A 23,137-nucleotide genomic window follows, 5' to 3' on the forward strand; every position below is an offset into this window, starting at 1 on the left:
AACTTCTTTATGATAGTTGCATAATATGCGTTGTATGTATATTTTATGGTTTACTTTAATTAGTCCTCTCCTTAACAGACAAGTGTGGTTTCCACTCTGGTTATTGCAAAAGGTGCTTCATTGAATAACCTTATGCACATATGATCGCATACATGTAGGGATAAATTTAGGCAAGTGGAATTGCTTGGTCAAAGTATGTGCACTATTAGTGTATGAATATGGTGGTTTTACTCACATTAACACTCATATTATGGTTTTTGCTTTTTTTTTTTTAAGATTTTATTTATTTATTTATTTGACAGAGAGAGAGAGAGAGAGAGAGAGATCACAAGTAGGCAAGAGGCAGACAGAGAGAGAGGAAGGGAAGCAGGCTCCCTGCTGAGCAGAGAGCCCGATGCGGGACTCGATCCCAGGACCCTGAGATCATGACCTGAGCCGAAGGCAGTGGCTTAACTCACTGAGCCACCCAGGCGCCCTGGTTTTTGCTTTTTTTAAGTTTTTAGTTTTTAGAGAGATTGAGTACACAAGCGGGGTGAGGCAGAGGGAGAGGGACAAGCTGACTCCTTCACAGAGTGAGGAGTCCAATGAGGGTGTCGATCCCAGGACCCTGAGATCATGAGTCGAAGTCAGACATGGAACTGGTGAACCACTCAGGCATCCCTGCTTTTTTTTTTTTTTTAAGATTTTATTTTACATAATCTCTATACCCAGCTTTGGGCTTTAGCTAACAACCTTGAGATCAAGAGTCGCTTCTCCACTGACTGAGCCAGCCAGGTTCCCCTGGATTTTGATTTTTTGTGTGATGTTGCTTCTCAGAAAGTGATGAGGAGTCTTTATTTTAGAGAGTGAGCAAGAGTGCATGGGAGTGGGGAGCAGAGGGAGAGAGGGACAAGCAGATTCCATGCTCAGTGTGCAGCCTGGTATGGGGCTCGATCCTAGGGCCCTGAGACCATGACCTGAGCTGAAACCAAGAGTCAGATGCTCAACTGACTGAGCCACCCAGGCACTCAGAGGAGTCATTCTTTAGCAGGAGTAATGAGGGGAATTTATCCCTTTGTGATAATTTTTATAGGATACATTTTTGCATAGTAGAATGTTATGCAGCTCATTGAATACACTATGTAAGTTAGACCCTTAAAGGCAGTTCATTAGAATCTTATTTTTATAGGCAAAAACTTCAGATTTTATTTTATTTTATTTTTTTTAAAGATTTTTTAAAAAAGATTTTTTGTTTATTGACAGAGAGAGAGAGAGAGAACAAGCAAGGGGAGCAGCAGAGGGAGAAGCAGGCTCCCTGCTCAGCAGGGAGCCCAAGGCAGGGCTTGATCCCAGGATCCCAAGATCATGACCTGAGCCAAAAGCAGATGCTTAACCGGCTGAGCCATCTAGGTGACCCTTTTTTAAAGATTTTATTTTATTTATTTGACAGAGAGACAGCGAGAGAGGGAACACAAGCAGTAGGAGAGGGAGAGGAAGAAGCAGACTCGCTGCGGAGCAGGGAGCCCAGTTCAGGGCTCCATTCCAGAACTCTGGGATCACAACCTGAGCTGAAGGCAGACACTTAATGACTGAGCCATCCAGGCGCCCCCAGAACTTTAGATTTTAATAAAATTTTATAAAGAATGTAAAAAATTTAGTGAAAGATTTTAGTAAAAAAATATGCTCATCTTCTTCCTGGATTATTATAGTTGACTGAATTGTTTTCAGGCCTCTTCCTGGTGTTACCTTTCATAGGATAATTCACATTTCTAAAATTCACACTTTTTAACTTATATTTCTGGGGTGAGTCATCATTGTTTCCAACACTAGTGTTGTACTTTCTGGATCCCATGGGGTATTTTTTTCCCCAGGAAAAATGTAAATATTTGTATTTGAATTTTTGCAGCTTGAGGTAGGGGGTGTCTTTGAAATCCTTTTGCCTATTTACATATCCATAGACCCCAGGTAAGGCTCCTTGTACTATTTGATAGAATTAGTATGTTTTTAGCATGTCTAGATTGGTGTAGCATGAATTTCAGACTCAAGCTCCAATATATGAACTTAGAGGTTTTCAGCTTCTTCCTCTGCTGCTCCCTCTTAACACCTACCCTGTCCGTGAACCATTTTATTTTATTTTTTTTTTAAAGATTTTATTTATTTATTTGACAGAGAGATCACAAGTAGGAAGAGAGGCAGGCAGAGAGAGAGAGAGAGGAGGAAGCAGGCTCCCTGCTGAGCAGAGAGCCCGATGCAGGACTCGATACCAGGACCCTGAGATCATGACCTGAGCCGAAGGCAGCAGCTTAACCCACTGAGCCACCCAGGCGCCCCCCGTGAACCATTTTAATAACTCAGGTGCGGTTAAAGCCTCTGCCTCGGGCTCCGGTCATGATCTCAGGGTCCTGGGATCGAGCCCCAAATGGGGCTCTCTGCTCAGCAGGGAGCCTGCTTCCCCCTCTCTCTCTGCCTGCCTCTCTGTCTACTTGTGATCTCTATCTGATAAATAAATAAAATCTTTAAAAAAAAAAAACAAAACTCAGGTGCACTTAAAACGAATACAGTGTTATATGTCAGTTGTGACTCAGTTAAAACAGAAACCTTTTAATCCTGTTGCTATTTCCTCTGCCTGAAATCCACCTCCTCCGCTTTTTCCAGTTTGTATATTCCTTCTTTTATCCCTGCATACATTACTTTGCCCAGAACTTTTCTCTTTAACGTCTGTGCTCCCCGTTTCTTCCCATAGCATTCCCTCATAGCATTTAAAAAAGATTCCTCATGGGGCGCCTAGGTGGCTCAGTGGGTTAATACCTTTGCCTTTGGCTTGGGTCATGATGTCAGATTGAGCACCACATAGGGCTCTCTGCTCGGCGGGGAGCCTGCTTCCTCCTCCCTCTCTCTCTCTGCCTGCTTGCGTACCTGTGATCTCTGTCAAATAAATAAAAATCTTAAAAAATAAAAAAATAATAATAATAATAAAAAGATTCCTTCAGGGTGCCTGGGTGGCTCAGTCAGTTAAGGCTTTGTCTTCGGGCAGGTCGTGATCCCAGGGTGCTGGGATTGAGCCCCACATCGGGCTCTGTAATCAGCAGGGAGCCTGCTTCTCTCCCTCCTGCTCCTCCTGCTTGTGCTCTCTCCCTCTCGCTCTGTCAAATAAATAAATAAATAAATAAATCTTAAAAAAAGTAATCTTCCAGTATGCATTTATTAAGGTCACTAGATCATCACATACTTATTGAGTACGTACTGGGTTCCAGGTCTAGTTTTGTTTGTTTTGGTGTTAAAATATGCTTAACATAAAATTCACCATTTTAACTTTATTTTTTTTTCTTCTAGTGAAATTAGCATTTTTAAGTATACACTTGTTTGACATTAAATACGTTAACAATGTTTTATAACCATCTATCTCCAGAACCCTTTCAGCTTCTCTAACGGAAACTTTGTACCCATTAAACGTTAACTTCCTGTTCTTCCCTCCCTTAGCCTGTGACAAGCACTGTTCTGTTTTCTGTCTCTATGAGTTTGATTACTCTAGAAACCTCATATAGCAAATGTTTCCTAATTCATTCTCTGAAGCCAGTATTACGCTAATACCAAAACCACATAAAGATCATACAGGAGGAAAACTGTAGGTCATTATTTTTCATGAATATAAATGTAGACATTCTCAACAGAATAACCGGTTGAATTTAATGGTGAATGAAAAGAATTATACACATTATGACGATGTGGGGTTTATTTCAGGTATGCAAGCCCTGTTTAGCACTCAAAAATGAGTTAATTCATTACATCATATGAGTTATGAAGAAAATTTATATTTAGAGATTAATAAATCGTGCATTCTGGGGCGCCTGGGTGGCTCAGTGGTTGGGCCGCTGCCTTCGGCTCAGGTCATGATCTCAGGGACCTGGGATCGAGCCCCACATCGGGCTCTCTGCTCAGCAGGGAACCTGCTTCCTCCTCTCTCTCTGCCTGCTTGTGATCTCTCTCTGTCAAATAAATAAATAAAATCTTAAAAAAAAAAATCGTGCATTCTATTAATACATGCAGAAAAGCTCCTGACAACATTCAGCATCTGTTCATGATAAAATGTTCAGCAAAGCAGACATGGTGGGGATATCCTCAGTTTGATATGGTGCATCTACAAAATCTCCACAGCTAACATCATACTTAAAAGTGAGAAATTATGGGGTGCCTGGGTAGCTTAGTCGGTTACACATCTGACTGTGGCTCAGGTCATGATCTTGGAGTTCCAGGATCAAGCCCTGCCTCTGGCTGCCTGGTCAGCAGGGAGTCTGCTTGTCCCTCCCCCTGCCCTTCCCCCTGCTCATGCTCCTTGCTCTCTTGTTCTCTCAAATAAATAAATAAAATCCCATCACCTCCCAATTTGTTATAATTTTAAAATATTTTGTTTCTCTGTTAGTTTGCTAGGGCTGCCATAACACAAGTGTGGCTTAAATAGTCATTTATTGTCTTAGAGTTCTGAAGAACAACAGGTGACTGAGATCAAGGTGTCAGTAGGGCCTTGTTCCCTCTGATGGTGTTAGGGAAGAATCTGTTCCAGGCCTCTCTCCTAGTTTCTGGTAGTTCCTTAGCTTGTGCCAGTATAACTCCATTCTTTATGTGTGTCCAAATTTCTCCCTTTTATGAGGACACTAATCCTATTGAATTATAGACTCCTCCTACTCTATATGACTTCATCTTAACTAATGACATCTGGAGTGTCTCTGTGTCCCAATAAGGTGCTAAGGGTTAGGACTTCCAATATGGGGATTTTGAGGAGGGGATGTAATTCAATCAATAACATTCTGTCTCTGCATTCATATGTACATATATACATATATTTTAACTGTTTGAGAGTAATTTCAGACATGATACCAAATGCTTCATTCAGTATGCAGTAGCAACATGCAGTATCACATGTAAGAAAATTTGCCCTAATTCCCTATTATTATGTAACATCTGCTCTACATTCAACTGATCTTTGGTAGGCCTTTTTTTTCAAGCCCCAGGACCAGTCATCCTACTTTTAAATTTTTCATACATATACTTTTTTTATTTTTAAAATTTTTGTTTTTTCTTAAAGGTTTTTTTTGTTTGTTTTGTTTTTGTTTTTAATTTGAGAGAGCGGGTGAGCACAAGCAGGGGAAAGGGGCAGAAGGAGAAGGGAGCTGGATGGCTGGCTGGATCCCAGGGTTCTGGGATCATGACCTGAGTCAAAAGCAGATGCTTAACTGCTAGGTGTCCTAGGTGTCCCTCTCTCTTTTTTTTTTTTTTTTTTTTTTTTTTAAGATATATTCATTTTAGAGAGCGAGCACACTTGTGCACACGCACACATTAATGAGCGGAGGGGCAGAAAGCCTGCCCAATCCACAACCCAGGATGGGAGCTTCATCTCACAACTCTGAGATTATGACCTGAGCCGAAATCAAGAGTCAGATGTTGAACCGACAGAGCCCCCCGTTGGTACCCTCATACCCTGCCTTTTAAGACGTTCTCACTGAGGTATTTCTTTCTTTCTTTCTTTCTTTCTTTTTTTTTTTTTTAAGATTTTATTTATTTAATTTGACAGACAGAGATCACAAGTAGATCAGGCAGGCAGAGAGAGAGAGAGAGGAGGAAGCAGGCTCCCTGCTGAGCAGAGAGCCTGATGCGGGACTCGATCCCAGGACCCTGAGATCATGACCTGAGCCGAAGGCAGTGGCTTAACCCACTGAGCCACCCAGGTGCCCCTCACTGAGGTATTTCAGTAGCAGATCAGGTCTCTATGCTCTGCCAACCTGTTAAGGAGGAGTAGAAACCATTTGCTTTCTCTGTCCAGGAGTCTTAACAAAGGAGACATGTCTCTTGGCGGATAGTTAAAAGAGTGTGGTTAACGTTAATTAATCGTCTCTGTTAATAGTTATCCCAGCGAATGAATTTTCTCGCTTTGTGTATCTCAAGCATTGTCTCCCCCCACCGAAAAAATGTTTATTTTACATGTGCAGCACATACTCGGTATTTTAAGTTTAGATTATCTGGAACATACCTTTTCAATTTGGTGATAATTCTCTTAGCTCATTGCTTGTAATATACAAACAGAAAAATTAATGTTCTGTGAGCAAATGCTTTCTACTGCATAGTTAATACTTTTTCCTTTGTAACTAAAAATATCTTGGAGGAGATACTTTGGAATTATGTAAGTACTTGTTCTCAAGCTTTTGCCCACTAATTTTAACATCCATTGGTGGAACCGGTATGCAGCAAGTTTTATTGGGTGTTTCAGTAGTGATTTTCTGTTATATATTTTAATGTATATCTGTGATAATTCTTACATGTATGCAAGGCATTGGAAATATAGAGACTAAAAGCATTCAGTCCTGCAGTGAGTGCCTGGGTGGCTCAGTCAGTTAAGGGACTGCCTTTGGGTCAGGTCCTAATCCCAGAGGGGAGCCTGGTTCTCACTCTTCCTCTGCCCCTCCCCCACTGCACACGTGTGTGCATATGCGCATTCTCTTTCAAATAAAATCTTTAAGAAAAATTAGAAACATTCAGTCCTTGCTTACATGTAATTTGCAGTTTAGGCAGAAAGATAGACGTGTGGGGTTTTGCCAGTGAGATACATGTTTTCTAGGATTATGCGTAATATATTTTGGGAGTGTAAAGACTGAATAAATTGAGCATAATAATAATAAATTAACAAAATTAATTTAGAACATCAGTATAGGAATATGCTAACAATGTTTGTTAGAATATTGGGCAAAGTTAGAGATTTTAGAAGACTACTTTATTTATTTATTTGTTTGTTTGTTTGTTTTTAAAGAATTTATTTGTTGGAGAGAGAGAGAAAGTGGGTGAGCACAAGCAGGGCGAGTGGCAGGCAGAGGCAGAAGTGGGCTTCCCGCTGAGCAAGGAACCTGATATGGGACTTGATCCCAGAACTCTGGGATCATGACCTGAGCTGAAGGCAAATGCTTAATGGACTGAGCCACCCAGGTGTTCCCCAGAAGAGTATTTTAAAAAGAAAAACATTTTAAAAAGAAAAACACCTGGGTAGCTCAGTGGGTTCAAGGTCGTGATCCCACATTGGGCTCTCTGTTCGGCAGGGAGCCTGCTTCCTCCCCTCTCTCTGCCTGCCTTTCTGTCTGTGATCTCTTGTCTGTCAAATAAATAAATAAAATCTGTAAAAAAAAAAAATCACTCCTACCTTCTCATAAAAGTGATCCATATCTGTTGTAGATAGTTTGAAAGAACGGAAGGTATAAAGAAGACAGCCAAATTTTGCTGTAACTCCCATGAGTTGTTACTTTTCTTTTATGTTCCTTTCTATTTTGAGGGGCTTTTTTGGTTCTTTTTGTGGAATGTTTCATGAATTTGCATGTCATCCTTGTGCAGGAACCATGCTAATCTTCTCTGTATTGTTCCCAGTTTTAGTATATGTACTGCTGAAGTGAGCATCCATTTTTTTGGCTTTTGCACAAAAGTGTATGGTTCTTTTAAAGTAATTATAATTATTTACACTCTGATTTTTTCCACTTAACGTTGGGTCAAGAAGTTTGTTTAAAATATTTCAAGATTTTTAGTGATTACATAAAATTTCATCTTATAGATAGGCAGAGGTTTTTAGTTATTTCTTTCTGGTTGCTTATGCCTATGAACTTGACTGAAAGACTTTTTGTGAAACAAAATATTTTATTAGTCTACATTGATCTCTATTAAATCATAGAATGGTTTTCTGAAATTTATTTTTTAAAAAGATATTATTTATCTGAGATAGCACAAGTGGGCAGGGCAGTGGGGAGGGGCAGAGGAAGAGGGAGAAGCAGGCTCCCTGTTGAGCAGGGACATCCATATGGATTTGAGTCATGACTTGAGCAAAAGCAGACCCTTAACTGACTGAGCCACCCAGGCACCCCTAGTGGTCCTTAATCTTATTCCTTCTTTTTAGGGATCAAAGTGTCAAAAATTTCTCTAGCATAGGCAGGGATCAGAGCCTTAAATAGAGTCCAATTTAGCTTGCCTAGTTTCCTTCTTTGTATTCTAGTGATACTGTATCCCCAACCCCAAAACTTAGGTGTTCTGTGGAGGTGTTGCAAGAAGGCGTTACAAATATATTAGATTGGTACAACTTTTGCTGTATATCTTTTTTCCCCCAAAGATTTTACTTATTTATTTGAGAGAGAGAAAGAGTACAAGCAGGGGAGAGGCAGAGGGAGAGGTAGAAGCAGGCTCCCCACTGAGCAGGGAGCCAGACATGGTGCTTAATCCCAGGATCCCAGGATCATGACCTGAGCTGGAGGCAGATGCTTAACTGACTGAGCCACGCAGGTGCCTTTTTGCTGTATGTCTTGAACTTCCTTCTAAGATGTGACTTGAGCTCTACAGGTGCTCCAGTTCTATTATTTTCCCCATTGAATAGTATAAGTATTTCCAACTCCAGTTGATTATTGTTAATCATGGCAGTTATATTCTGTGATGTTGCAGACACTGAATTAGCAAATACTGAATGGTTTTTTCCAGGGGAAATGCAGAGTTAGATTCCTGTGAGCCTCTGGTGACATTTGCAATAAAGCCAACTGAGACATAATCTTATGCGTGCTTCTGTTTAAAGATACCTTATTTAATGCATATTGTTGATCCATTAACTTTGAATTCATGAGCAGTAGTAGTACTAGTTACAGCTCATGTCTGAACCAGTCCTGCATACTTTGTCCATTAAGGCACGTCACAGCCTTCTAGAGCTTAGGAACACTAGATAGCACTTCAGCACAACACTTGGAGACAATTTCAAGCAGTGAAATTAAAACAACAACAACAACAAAATGTGTAAAACTTGACACTCAGTGGATTGCAAAAAGGACACCTGTTTACAGTATGAGAGCTGAAACAAGAAGGCACAGCATTGCCTGGTTAGACCTCAGCTGGGAACTTGATCTCTGGGGTCAGTTCAAGTTTTTCTTTACTTTCTAGGTCTACAAATGATGCCAGAGATTTGGGGCTACAAGTAGATAAATTTGTAAATGGGGAATCTTTGAATGAAGATCATTCTAGTTTGAGCAAAGGGAAACCATAAACTGTTTTTCCTGTTAAGCTGTTTGTTGTTGTTGTTAACTGCAGGATGTAAGAAGTATGTTTTTTCGTTCAAAATTCAAACAGCTGAATTGTGTACTGAGATTTTCCCCCTGAGCCTAGTCATAAAGGAGGCAAATGACAATGACCTAACTATATATTTATTCCCAAAAGCAGTACACAAAAGGCATGAAGAAAGAATGTAAATGTGCATAGAGGTGAGAGTAAAAGTGGTTAATAAAATGGAAAAAAGTATTTAACCTTTTATTTTTATTTATTTTTTTAAAAGATTTTATTTGAGAGAGAGAGAGAGAGTATGTGTGTGTGCGTGCAAGCAGGGGGAGTGGCAGAGGGAAAGGGAGAAGCAGGCTCCTTACTGAGCAGGGAGTCCTATGCGGGGCTCTATCCCAGGACCCTTGGGATCATGACCTGAGCCAGAGGCAGATACTTAACCGAGTGAGCCACCCAGGTCCCTCCAGTATTTAATCTTTTGTTAATAAGAAAACTAAAATAGAGCCTAGAAGAAGTGTTTTCTTTTTTTCCCTAAGACAGCAAAGATTCTTTTGACTTAAAGCTTTATGTGCAATGATGATTGGTGCAATTTGAGTTGTAGAGGGATATGTTTTAAAAACAATTCACGAGGGGCGCCTGGGTGACTCAGTGGGTTAAAGCCTTTGCCTTTGGCTTGGGTCATGATCCTAGGGTCCTGGGATGGAGCCCTACATCGGGTTCTCTGCTCAGTGGGGAGCCTGCTCCCCGCCCCCCTGCCTGCCTCTCTGCCTGCTTGTGATCTGTTTCTGTCAAATAAATAAATAAAATCTTAAGAAAAACAAAAACAAAAAACAATTCACTGGACGTCTGGGTGGCTCAGTGGGTTAAGCATCTGGTTTTGGCTCAGGTCATGATCCCGGGGTTCTGGGATGGAGCCTCATGTTGGGCTCCCTGCTCAGCGGGAGTCTGCTTTTCCCTTTGCCCCTACCCTGCTTATGCGCTCTCTCTCTCAAGTAAATAAATAAAATCTTAAAAAACAAAAGAAAACAAAAAAATTCAAATAAAAAAATTCAAATATCCAGCAACGAGACATGTTTTAAAGGTAAACCACCCAAGTAGTTTCTATTCATTAATATTTATAAATACACAAAGCAGCTTCATTAGAGATTGCAGTTTTCCTCTTCAGTTCTAGAAGGGAGAGGGTTGGGGGATGGGGTAACCTGGTGATGGGTATTAAGGAGGATACGTTTTGTGATGAGCGCTGGGTGTTATATGCAACTAATGCATTGTTGAACACACATCAAAAACTAATGATGTACTTACTATATGTCCCCTAATTGAACATAATAATAAAAAAATGAAAAAAATAAAAACCTCATTGTTCATTATCAGTAGGAATAAAGGTATTTTCTTTACCATAGTAGTAACAAAATAAAATTAGCAATAATTACTTAATACTTATTCTGTTTATCTAAAGTAACTAGGTAAATTCTATTTACTTAATTTTATTTACCCAATTTACCTAATTGAACTGTATAAATTCAATAAATAATTTGTTATAACATTATTTTGTGCTGTATTTTTAAAATTGAGGTATCCTTGCATATAATGTCAGTTTCATGTGTACAACATAATGATTTAATATTTTTATATATTGCAGAATGGTCACCACAAATTTAGTTAATAGCCATCACCTTTCATAGTCACAAAGTTTTTTTTTTCTTGTGATAAGAACTTATAATCTACTCTTAGCTACTTTTTTTTTTTTTTAAAGATTTTATTTATTTATTTGACAGAGAGAGAGCACAGGTAGGCAGAGAGGCAGGCAGAGAGAGAGAGAGGAGGAAGCAGGTTCCCTGCCGAGCAGAGAGCCTGATGCGGGGCTCGATCCCAGGACCCTGAGATCATGACCTGAGCTGAAGGCAGAGGCTTAACCCACTGAGCCACCCAGGCGCCCCTACTCTTATTAGCTACTTTCAAATTTGCAGTACGGTATTACTATTATTTTTAAAAATATTTTATATATTTATTTGACAGAGAGAGCACAAGCATGGGGAGTGGCAGGCAGAGGGAGAGGGAAAGCATGCTCCCGGCTAAGCAAGGAGCCCAATGTAGGGCTTGATCCCAGGATCCTGAGATCATGATGTGAGCCAAAGGCAAATGCTTAACCAACTGAGCCACCCAGGTGCCCTGCAGTGAAGAATAATTAATTAAGAGTTACCCTAGTGTCCATTACATTTCCACAACGTATTTATTTTATAACTAGAAGTTTGTATTTTTTGATTGCCTTCACCCAGTGTCTCCCATTTCCATTCCCCACATCCGGCAACCGCCAGTCTATTTTCTTCAGTCTGTGCATATGGGTATTTTTATTTGTTTCTGATTCCACATGTATATTTCACCTATACAGTATTTGTCTTTCTCTGATTTATTTCACTTAGCATAATGCCTTCAAGGTTCATCTGTGTTGTCAAAAATGGCAAAATTTCATTCTTTTATATGGCCAAATCATACTGTGTCGCGCACACACACACACACACACACACACACACTTTCTTTATCCAATTTCTGTTGATGGACACTTGGGAGGTTGTAAACATGGATGCATATCTTTTTGAATTAGTGGTTTGTTTTTTTCAGAGAAATACTCAGAAGTAGAATTGCTGGATTGTAGAGTAGTTCTGTTTTTAATATTTTGAGGAACCTCTGCACTGTTTTTCATAGTGACTGCACCAATTTGCACCAGTTGACATTCACACCAGCAGGGCACAAGGTATCCCTTTTCTTCACATCCTTGCTGACATTTGTTTAACATTTTTTTTTTTTAAGTCAGGGTTCCAGGGTGCCTGGGTCCAGGCTCAGTCGGTTAAGCATCTGCTTGAGCTCAGGTCATGATTCCAGTGGGATTGAGCCCTTTCCTTGGGCTCCCTGCTCAGAGGAGAGGCTACTTCTCCCTCTCCTGCTCCCCCTGCTTGTGCTCTCTCTCTCTGTAAAATAAATAAAATCTTAAAGAAAAAAATCATGGTTTCATTAAGGTTAGTTATGTCTCTTTAGTCTCATAATCCAAAATAGGTCTTCCTTTCCTCTCTTCCTCTCAGTATTGCATAAGCACGTGTGAAAGGGCATCTGTTTTTTGGACAGTCACATTTTCCATTTAAAATTAATTTGGGGGGCATGGTGGGAGGCTGAGTCAGTCGAGTGTCCAATTTTTTTTTTAAGGTTTTATTTATTTATTTGGCAGAGAGATAGAGCACAAGTAGGCAGGGAAGCAGACAGAGATACCATCACTGGTAATGTTTCTGGTATATTTTTCTAGAAGTATTATAAGAATTTACAAACATGAGTGTGTTTGTAGTGCCACTGGCCTGCTTTATTCATTCGTTTGTTTTATTACAAGCAAGATAGCCAACCAAGATAGTTTTATTTATTTGTTCTTTTTTAGATTCTGTAATTATGTTTTTTAAAGATTTTATTTATTTATTTGACAGATCACAGTAGGCAAAGAGGCAGGCAGAGAGAGAGGGAGAAGCAGGCTCCTTGCTGAGCAGAGAGCCCAATGCAGGGCTCGATCCCAGGACTCTGAGATCATGACCTGCGCCCAAGGCAGAGGCTTTAACCCACTGAGCCACCCAGGCACCCCTAGATTCTGTAGATTTTTGCATTTCCTTCTGGGTTTATATTTATCGAGTTAAAAGCATAGCTTGGGTCATTTTTTTTTTTTAAGAGAATTCATTTGTTTATTTGACAGAGAGAGACACAGCGAGAGAGGGAACACAAGTGGGGGGAGTGGGAGAGGGAGAGGCAGGCTCCCCACTGAGCAGGGAGCCTGATGTGGGGCTCAGTCTAAGAACCCTGGGATTAGTTGTGGGATCACAACCTGCGCAAAGGCAGACGCTTAACAACTGAGCCACCCAGGTGCCCCAGGTTTTGTCATTTTTATAAGTTAAATCTGGGAAGGTTAGGAATAGGTCTAGTTTTTAGTGTTGGGTATAGCTCTTGTGAATAATTTGTAATAATACCTTGGATTGCTAATATACTTAGTAGTTTGTGAAAATTTTTTCTGTGTCAGTTATTTGAATTTAACTCTGTATGGCGGTGGTGAGTTTTCAAACTGCAGTCAGAACTGCTTTCTTTCTTTCTTTTTTTTTTTTTTAAGATTTTATTTATTTACTTGACAGAGATCACAAATCAGCAGCGAGGCAGACAGACAGAGAGGGGGAAGCAGGCTCCCCACAGAGCAGAGAGCCTGATGTGGGGCTCGATCCCAGGACCGTGGAATCATGACGGGAGCCGAAGGTGGAGGCTTTCCTCCACTGAGCCACCCAGGCGCCCCTCTTAGTACTTTCTTGATAAAAATTCTTACAGATTAGGAATGGAAGGGTTTTTCTTTTAACTGTTGAAGGGCATCTATAAAAATATAGCTAATATCACATTTAATAGAGAATACTTAATAGAGAAAGACTGAATGCCTTCTCCTTCAAGACTGAGAACAGTGCAATAAGGCAAGAAAAAGAAATAAAGCTTTTAGAACAGAAAGACATAAATTGCCCCTATTTACAGATGACATGATTACCTATGCAGAAAACTCCAAGGAATTGATAAGAAGTCTAGGATCAACATGTGAATTTAGCAAGGTTGCAGAATAAATGGACAGTGTATAAAAATTAATTGTGTTTCTTTATACTGCCAGTGAACAGCTGGGAATGAAAATAAGTAAAACACAGTTCCATTTAAATAGCACCAAAACCAGGTATAAATCTGACAAAGCATGTCTGTGTGTCTGAAACTACAAAACATGGTTGAAGCAAATCACAAAAGACCTAAAGAATTAACCTGTTTATGGTTTGATGACAGATATTGTTAAAATATAATTTCTTCTCAGATTGGTCCATAAAGATCAAAATCTCATATTTTTTACGGGTAATAAGCTGCTTTTAAAAATTATAATATGGCAGGGGTGCCTGGGTGGCTCAGTGGGTTAAAGCCTCTGCCTTTGGCTCCGGTCATGATCCCGGGGTCCTGGGATCGAGCCCCGCGTCGGGCTCTCTGCTCGGTGGGGAGCCTGCTTCCTCCTCTCTCTCTCTCTGCCTGCCTCTCTGCCTACTTGTGATCTCTGTCTGTCAAATAAATAAATAAAATCTTTTAAAAATAAAAAAATTATAATATGGCAAAACAACACAAATTACTAGATCACTTTTGATGAAGAACAACATAGTTGGGGAATCTGATGAAATGTAGCAGATTTCAAGACCTTCTGTAAAGGTAAAGTAATCAGGATATTGAGGTGGATCCACATGAAATACAGTCAGTTGATGTAAGCGAAGGTGTAAAAGCAATTTGGTAGAAAAAAGATAGTCTTTTTCAGTATACGGAGTTGGAACAGTTGGACACCATATGAGAAAAAAGAATTTCAAACCATCCCTTATACCTAATACTGAAATGAACTCAAATACATCAGAGATCTAAATGTGAAATGTAAAATAATACAATTGGCAAAGGAGAACAAAGGAGAAAAATCTTTTTTTTTTTTTTTAAGATTTTATTTATTTATTTGACAGACAGAGATCACAAGTAGGCAGAGAGGCAGGCAGAGAGAGAGAGAGAGAGAGAAGCAGGCTTCCTGCGGAGCAGAGAGCCCAATGCGGGGCTCGATCCCAGGACCCTGAGATCATGACCCGAGCCGAAGGCAGCAGCCCAAACCACTGAGCCACCCAGGCGCCCCAAGAAAAATCTTTATAATCTTGGTTTAGATGAAGATTTCTAGGGGTACTTGAGTGGCTCAGTGAGTTAATCTTCTGACTTCAGCTCAGGTCTTGATCTCTGGGTCCTGGGATTGAGCCCCATGTCAGGCTCCCTGCTCATTGGGGAGTCTGCCTTTTCCTCTCCTTCTGCCTTTGCCACTCCCCCTACTTGTGCTCTCTCTTTCTCCCTCTCTCTCTGTCAAATAAATAAAAAAGTAAAATCTTAAAAAAAAAAAAAAAAGAACAAACTCCTCTACAATAAGAAAACAACCCAATTAAAGAATGGGGAAAATATTTGAACAGAAACTTTGCTGGACAAGACATATGGGTGGTAAGTAAGGACCAAAAAAATGCTCTATATCATTTGTCTTGAGGGAAATGCAAATTAAAACCACAATGAGGGGTGCCTGGGTGGCTCAGTGGGTTAAAGCCTCTGCCTTGGGCTCAGGTTGTGACCCCAGAGTCCTGGGATTGAGCCCCACATTGCGCGCTCTGCTCTCGCTCAGTAGGGAGGCTGCTTCCCTTCCTCTGTCTTTGCCTGTCTGTGATCTCTGTCAAATAAATAAATAAAATCTTAAAAAAAAAAACAAACCCACAATGAGATACTACTATATATCTGTTAGGGTGACTAAGAAAACAAACAACTCTTCTCTGCCTAGTTGACAAGTATTAATGAGGACGTAGAGCAACTGGAACTTTCGAAGTTGCTAGTGGGAATGTAAGATGGTATAGGCATTTTGGGAAATCTTTTCGCAGTTTCCCGTAAAGTATAAATATAAAGTTACGCGACCCCACACTTTCAATCCTAAATATTTACCCAAGAAAAATGAACACTTAACATTTACATAAAACTACACATGACTGGGGCGCCTGGGTGGCTCAGTGGGTTAAGCCGCTGCCTTCGGCTCAGGTCATGATCTCAAGGTCCTGGGATCGAGTCCCGCATTGGGCTCTCTGCTCAGCAGGGAGTCTGCTTCCTCCTCTCTCTCTGCCTTCCTCTCTGCCTACTTGTGATCTCTCTCTGTCGAATAAATAAAATCTTTAAAAAAAAAAAAAAAACTACACATGACTGTCAGTAGTAATTTTGTTCAAATGGCCAAGCACCGTGGACAATTCAAGTGTCCCTCAATTGGTGAATGGAAAAACAAACCGTAAAAAAGGAATTACTGGTACTTGAAACAACATTGGTGAATCTCATAATTATTATGCTAAATGAAAAATGCCAAACTTAAAAGGGTCACAGTGTGTGATTCTCTTTATATGACATTCTACAAAGACATAAACTATAGTTATGGGAAACAAACAAAATGGTTGCCAGGGACTAGGAGTAGTAGTAGAAAATTGGTAACAGGGTGCTGCATTTTGATTTTGGTTATTTTATGATTCTGTGTATTTGTCAAAACCTGGAAATGTTCCAAGTTCTAAGTTCTAAAATTTACTTTTTGGTGAATGTAATTTAAAAAATAAGTTAATCAAGAGTATGAGAAGATAGGCCAAAAACTGGGAGATAATACTTACAGAAGATTTATCTGATAAAGGATTGTTGGCCAAAATATACGAAGAACTCTTAAAACAGGGTACCTGGTTGGCTTAGTTGGTTAAGCGTCTGCTTTTGGCTCAGGTCATGATCCCAGAGTCCTGGGATGGAGTCCTGAGTGGGGCTCCTTGCTTGGCAGGGAGCTTGCTTCTCCATCCCCTTCTGCTGCTCCCTCTGCTTGTGCAGTCTCTCTCAAATAAATAAGTAAAATCTTAAAAACAAAACAAAACAAAAACCTCTTAAAACCTGAGAAAATGAACAACTTGGGCTGCTCAGTTGGTAGAGCATGTGGGTCTCTCTCTCTCTTAAGGTATTCATTTGACAGAGAGAGCACGAGCAGGGGAAGCAACAGTCAGAGGGAGAGGGAGAAGCTGGCTCTCTACAGAGTAAGAAGCCCGATGCAGGGCTCGATCCCAGGACTCTGGGATCATGACTTGAGGTAAAGGCAGACGCTTACCTCACAGATGCCTCCCTATTTTTTCCTTTTTTTTTTTTTTTTTAAGATTTACTTACTTTATTTAAGAGAGTAAGAGAGCCAGCAGGCAGGAGGGGTGGGGCAGAGAGAATCCTAAGCAGATTCCATACTGAGCATGAAGCTGATGCAGGGCTCGATCTTAAGACCCTGAGCAAAAACCAAGTGTTGGACGCTTAACCAACTGTGCCACCTAAGGTGCCTCAAACATGTGGCTCTTGATCTTGGGGTCATGAGATGAGTCCCATGTTGGGTGCGGAGCTTATATTTAAAAAAAAAAAAAGGGCAAAATATCTAAACAGACACCTCACTTAAAGAAAATACACAGGTGTCAAGCATATGGAAAGATGCCTAGCATCACATATCATCAGGGAACTGATTGATTGCAACACTATACACGTATTGCAATGTCTCAAATCCAAAACACTGATAATAGTAAATGCTGGTAAGGGTATGAAGCAACAAGAACTCTCATTCATTACTGGTGGGAAGGCAATATGGTGTAGTCAATTTGGATAGTTTTTCATTTTCTTACAAAACTAAGTGTACTCTGTTATCAGAGGATCCAGCAGTCCTCCTTTGTATTTACCCAGGTGAATTGAAAATATGACTATATAGAAACTTGCATATGAATATTTATTGGAGCTTTATTTATTTATAACTGCCAAAATTTAGAAGCAACCAAGACATCCTTCAATGGTAAGCAAAGTGGTACATGCAGACAATGGGATATTAGTGCTAAAAAAATAAATGAGTTGGAAAAGACATGGTAGCACTTCAGATAAGTACTGTCAGGTGAATAAAGCCAACCTGAATACTGCTTAAAAAAAAAAAAAAGTCCATTACAATATATTAAATGAATTGAAAAGAAAAGAATGATAAGCCATGGCTTTCAAATGAGTACATGGCAGGTATTTTTCTTGAAGGGGAATGTAGGTAGACTGTGCTTCAAGGGAAACAGTTGTCAGCATTTGTTAGTGATAAAAATCGATTTGTAAAGATAAAAGTTGTGAACACTTGTATCTGCCTTGTGAGATTGAGTTTCCCAGTAATTAATAGTTCTTTTTTAAATTATTTTTTTAAGGACAGATCTGTTTTTCACATGCTTCTGCATATCTGTCTACCAACGCTTGTGTCTTAATGAAAGAAGATGTTGCTTGAAAGGTTTTCACACAGTATAGGTTCAGTGAGATAAGGATATGGCTGTTCTCACATGCTTCTGCATGTAAGTTTACATACACTTACTTATTTATCTATTATTTTAAAAATTTATTTATTTATTTGAGAGAGACACACCGAGAGAGGGAACATGATCAGGGGGAGTTGGAGAGGGAGAAGCAGGCCTCATGCAGAACAAGGAGCCCGGTGTGGGGCTCGATCCCAGGATCCTGGGATTATGACCTGAGCCGTAGGCAGACACTTAACAACTGAGCCATCCAGGTGCCCCTACACTTATATTTTAATAAATGAAAATATTACTTGAAAGATACTTTAGGGGCACCTGGGTGGCTCATTAAAGCGTCTGCCTTTGGCTTGGGTCATGATGCCGCACCGGCTCTCTGCTCAGCGGGAGGCCTGCTTTCCCTCTCCTAGTCCAACTGCTTTGTGTTCCCTCTCTTGCTATGTCTCTCTCTGTCAAATAAATAAATAAAATCTTAAAAAAAAAAAAAGACTCTCTATATGCAGTGTAGTTTCAAAGATGGTTTATGCACAGTGTAGTTTCAGTGAGTTAAGCATAGGGCTTTCACATATGTTTATAAACTGGTGCCATATAAAAGATGTTAGTTGAAGGATGCATTAAAAACAGTGTAGTTCAGGGGCACCTGGGTGGTTGAGCAACTGCCTTCAGCTCAGTTGGTTGAGCAACTGCCTTCGGCTCAGGTCATGATCCTGGAGTCTCAGGATCGAGTTCCACATCGAGCTCCCTGTTGGGCAGGGAGTCTGCTTCTCCTGTTCTCTCTCTCTCAAATAAATAAATAAAGTCCTTAAAAAAACCAAAAAACAGTGTAGTTCAGATGAGTTAAGCGTACTGCTGTTCTCGTATGTCTCTACACATAAGTATACAAACACATGTAGTATTGATGAAAGAAGTTACTTGAATAGTGGTTAATACAAACTCTGGTTTTGGGGTTCCTGGGTGGCTCAGTCGGTTAAGCGGCTGCCTTTGGCTCAGGTCATGATCAGGATCCTGGGATTGAGCCTCACATCGGGCTCCCTTCTCCGCAGGGTCTGCTTCTCCCTCTTCCTTTGCCCCTCACCTGGCTCATGCTCTCTCACCTCTCTCTCAAATAAATAAATAAAATCTTAAAAAAAAAGAATACAGACTCTGGTTCAGCGAGTTTAAGTGTATGGCTGTTCCCATATGCTTCCACACATACTTTAACAAACACTTGTATCTTAGTGAAAGAAGATGTTAGTCGAAGACCAGTGGTGATTTTAATAAAAATGATTATTTTGTTTTATAAGAAATGTGAGTTAGATGATATATATAATTCTGTGAAGCCAATGTTTTCTAAATGATCAGTGCATGATGTAAAATCATGCATAGTTAAAAGTTCTAAAGTGCAAAATAAACAAAGGCACTTTAATGTAGCAGAGTACTAAAAGCTTGTTGATGTGATTTATTTTTATATTTTAAAGATTTTGTTTATTTATTTGAGAGAGCAAGAGAGCACGAGCCGGGGGTGGGGGATGAGAAGCAGGCACCCTGCTGATCCAGGACCCTGGGATCATGACTTGAGCTATTGCAGGTGATTTACTGACTGAGTCACCCTGATGCTCCTTATTAATGTGTAGATGCCACATTGTCAAATTTTGTTGGAATATTAAAGAATATGCACAACTTTCTGAGAAAGCTATTATATTTTTTCTAAATATATATCTGTGGGGGTCCATATATTTTTCATATACTTCAACCCAAATAACACACTGCAGTAGGTTGAATGCAGCTAACATGAGAATCTAGCTGTTTTCATTTAAATTAAGCTAGACATTAAAGAGATTTGAAAAAAATGTAAAAAATAAGTGTCACTCTTTACTAGCTGTTTTGGGGGAAGGGGAAGTAGTTATTATAATGGGTTTTTTCTTTTTTATTTTTTACAGTGAAAAAATGTATATTTAGATTTAGCCAGCTGGATCTGTTTAGATGATCCCAATTTTTTTTTAAAGATTTTATTTATTTGACAGAGATCACAAGTAGGCAGAGAGGCAGGCAGAGAGAGAGAGGGGAAAGCAGGCTCCAGTGTAGCATGATACAGGGCTAGATCCCAGGACTCTGGGATCACGATCTGAGCTGAAGGCAGAGCTTTAACCCACTGAGCCACCCAGGCACCCAGTGTTTTGTTTTGTTTATTTTTTTCTTTCCTTCTTTATGATCCCAGTTTTGTTGGCAACGTCTAAAGCATTATAGTCAGGAGCCAGTCCAACATGCTTTCTCTCCATTGGGTCTGTTAAGGGTGTTGACCTTGGCCACATCAGTGTCAGAGTTTCTTCACAGCCTGTTGCTTGTTGGTCTTAACATGTACAGTGAACACAAGTGTGTTGTCTTCAGTTTTCTTCATGGGTGACTCAGTGGTCAGGGGGAACTTAATGATGGCATAGTGGTTAAGCTTGTTTCTCCCAGGGATGCTGTTTGAAGAATATGTGGGATGCCTTTGGAGATGTAGTATCTTGGGATGTCAGAATGTAGGTGATGTGCAGATTTCTTTCTGTGACTGGATGCCTTTCAGCACAGCTTTCTTGGCCTTCAAAGCCTTTGCTTTGGCTTTGGCTTTCGCTTTGGGAGAGGCAGGGGCTTTCTTCTTTGTCTTTGGCGTCATCATTGTGAAAGGAGGGTTTATCATTATTTTAAATATATGTTAAATATTTTGAAGTTTTCTGTTTTAATTTCTAAATGGCAAGTATCTGTAAATATCACAATAAAAAATTTAGGGGAATCCTCAAATTTATTTTTTTCAAGATCTTATTTGTCTAAGAGAGAGAGGGGAGGGCGCTTTTAGATGTAGTTTTAGATGTAGTCTAACATAAGATGTAGATGCTTTTAGATGTAGTCTAACATAAGAAGGGGGAGTGGCAGGCAGAGGAAGAAGCAGTCTCCCTGCTGAGCAGGGAGCCCCATATAGGACTCAGTCCCAGGACCCTGAGATCATGACCTTAGCCAAAGGCAGACAGTTAATGACTGGGCCACCCAGACACCCCAGAATGCTCAATTTTTAAAAGTAAAGGTGTCCTGGGCACCTGGGTGGCTCAGTTGATTAAGGAACTGCCTTCGACTCAGGTCATGATCCTGGAGTCCCAGGATCGGGTGCCACATTGGGCTCCCTATTCAGTGGAGAGTTTGTTTCTCCCTCTGATCTGTCCCCTCTCATGCTCTCTCTCCCTTCCTCTCTCCCCCGCCCTCTCTCTCATAAATAAATAAATAAATCTTTAAAAAGTAATCTTAAAAAAAAAAAGAAATGTGTCCTGAAATAAAAAGTTTAGGACCTTGCTGTTCTAAGGAAACTGTTTAAGAAGTGAACTGTCCAAGTTACTTGGATGTCTCGTGGTTTTCAAATTTTTGCTGCACTTTAATATCATTTGGGAGCTTTTAAAAATCTCTGCTGCCTAATTTATATCCCACACAATTAAATTAGAATGAAGATGAGAGCCTTAAGCCTGGCTTTGGGAAGGGTAGCTTCAGATCATAATTCAATCTTTGAATTCCTTATTCCTAATTTAAGAGGTCACTTTATCAGAAAATGCTGTATTGTTTTTGTTTATTTTTGCAAAGATAAATTCAGTATTCCAGTTAGAATTAGTTTGTCCAGTTTTTATTGGTTAAATACTTGCTAAGTTAATATAATCCATTTTTAAAAACAGTGTAAAAATGAAAAAGCTCTCGCTTTTTATGCTAAGGACAGGGATAAAAACCACATTCACTAATCACTGACTTTATCTTCATTGAAAACAGTTGATGGTATAGGTTTCTTTATCCCAGAATCATACTTTTGAAATATTGAATTGTTACTTTCTAACTAAGCTGAGTGGCGAGAATTGTGGTCATATATGGATTATATGTAAAAGTTAGTTTTTAACTTTGGACACAGAAAACTACATCTAAAAGCGCAGGTACAGTATCAAGTAATATGCATCAAACTGGCCCAGTGCAGTATCCATTAAAATGTTTCAGTAACTAAAGCTTAAATATGCAATGGAAGCTGCTTTTTTTTTTTTAAGATTTTATTTATTTATTTGATAGAGATCACAAGTAGGCAGAGAGGCAGGCAGAGAGAGGGAGAGAGGAGGAAGCAGGCTCCCCGCTGAACAGAGAGCCCGATGCGGGGCTCGATCCCAGGACCCTGAGATCATGACCTGAGCCGAAGGCAGAGGCTTAACCCATTGAGCCATGCAGGTGCCCCTAAATTTATTTTTTATTGAGATAATTTATATATATATTCAGTGCATTTGTGAGAAATAACACAGAATGATCTGTATACCGTACCTAGTTTGTGCCAGTGGTGGTAATTTTGGAAACTGTAGTACAGTTTCACAAATTGAATATGGACATGGTGTTAATCTCCAGTTTTTACAGAGATTTCCTAAGTTTTATTTGTACTCTTGTGTGTGAGTTCTCTGCAATTTCATTGTGTGTATATATTTGTGTATCTACCACCATGGTCAGGATACAGTTCGTCACTGCAGTAGTTCCCCTTTTATAGTCACACCCCTTCCCCATTCCTAACTCCTGGCAATCACTGATCTGTTTTCCATTTTTGTCATCTTGTTATTTCAAGAATGTCACATAAATGAAAGTATACAGCATATGATCTTTTGGATAGGTTTGTGTATCTAGTACCAGAGTCAAGGTACAGAATCACTTGAACTTTTATTTTTAATTAATTTATTTTTAAGAGATTTTGTCTATTTATTTGTCAGAGAGAGAGAGAGAGAGAGAGTGAGAGTGTACACATGCATAAGCAAGGAGAGGGATTGGTGGAGGGAGAAGCAGTCTTCTCACTGAGCAAGGAGGCGGATGTTGGACTCTGTCCTAGAACCCTGGAATCATGACCTGAGCAGAAGGCAAACATTCAACCGATTGAGCCACCCAGTTAGTTGTCCCATGAATCATGTGAACTTATTTTAAAAACTATTTTAACAGTTATCTTCTTGTTTATTCTTTAAAAAACTGAATGGTCTCAGTACTGCTCCTGATTTGTTCAGGATTCGTATTTATTAATGATTGGGCAGTGAAGAAAAAGAGACGGTGATCATTTTTGTTACCGGTCTTGGTTACCACTCGTGTAGGTCCCCTCAAAGTTCCGTGACAGATTATATATATCAGATCTCTTTTAGGGTAGATTATTCATCACAGGACCTACTTACTGGTCTGGAGAT

General features: G+C 39.8%; 1 protein-coding gene and 1 non-coding gene across 9 annotated transcripts in view; one reads left to right on the top strand and one right to left on the bottom strand.

Annotated features, from left to right (window-relative positions):
- The window catches only part of WDR33 (WD repeat domain 33), a 120,959-nt gene that overhangs the window by 17,569 nt on the left and 80,253 nt on the right, over positions 1–23,137 (top strand). The window lies entirely within an intron of this gene.
- LOC123390378 lies at positions 7,306–7,413 on the bottom strand. The gene has a single exon (XR_006604968.1). It is a non-coding gene; the product is annotated as a U6 spliceosomal RNA (small nuclear RNA).

This window comes from Mustela putorius, unplaced genomic scaffold (assembly GCF_011764305.1).
Source record: "Mustela putorius furo isolate JIRA1106 unplaced genomic scaffold, ASM1176430v1.1 tig00537338_pilon_pilon_pilon, whole genome shotgun sequence".
Taxonomy (NCBI): Eukaryota; Metazoa; Chordata; class Mammalia; order Carnivora; family Mustelidae; genus Mustela; species Mustela putorius.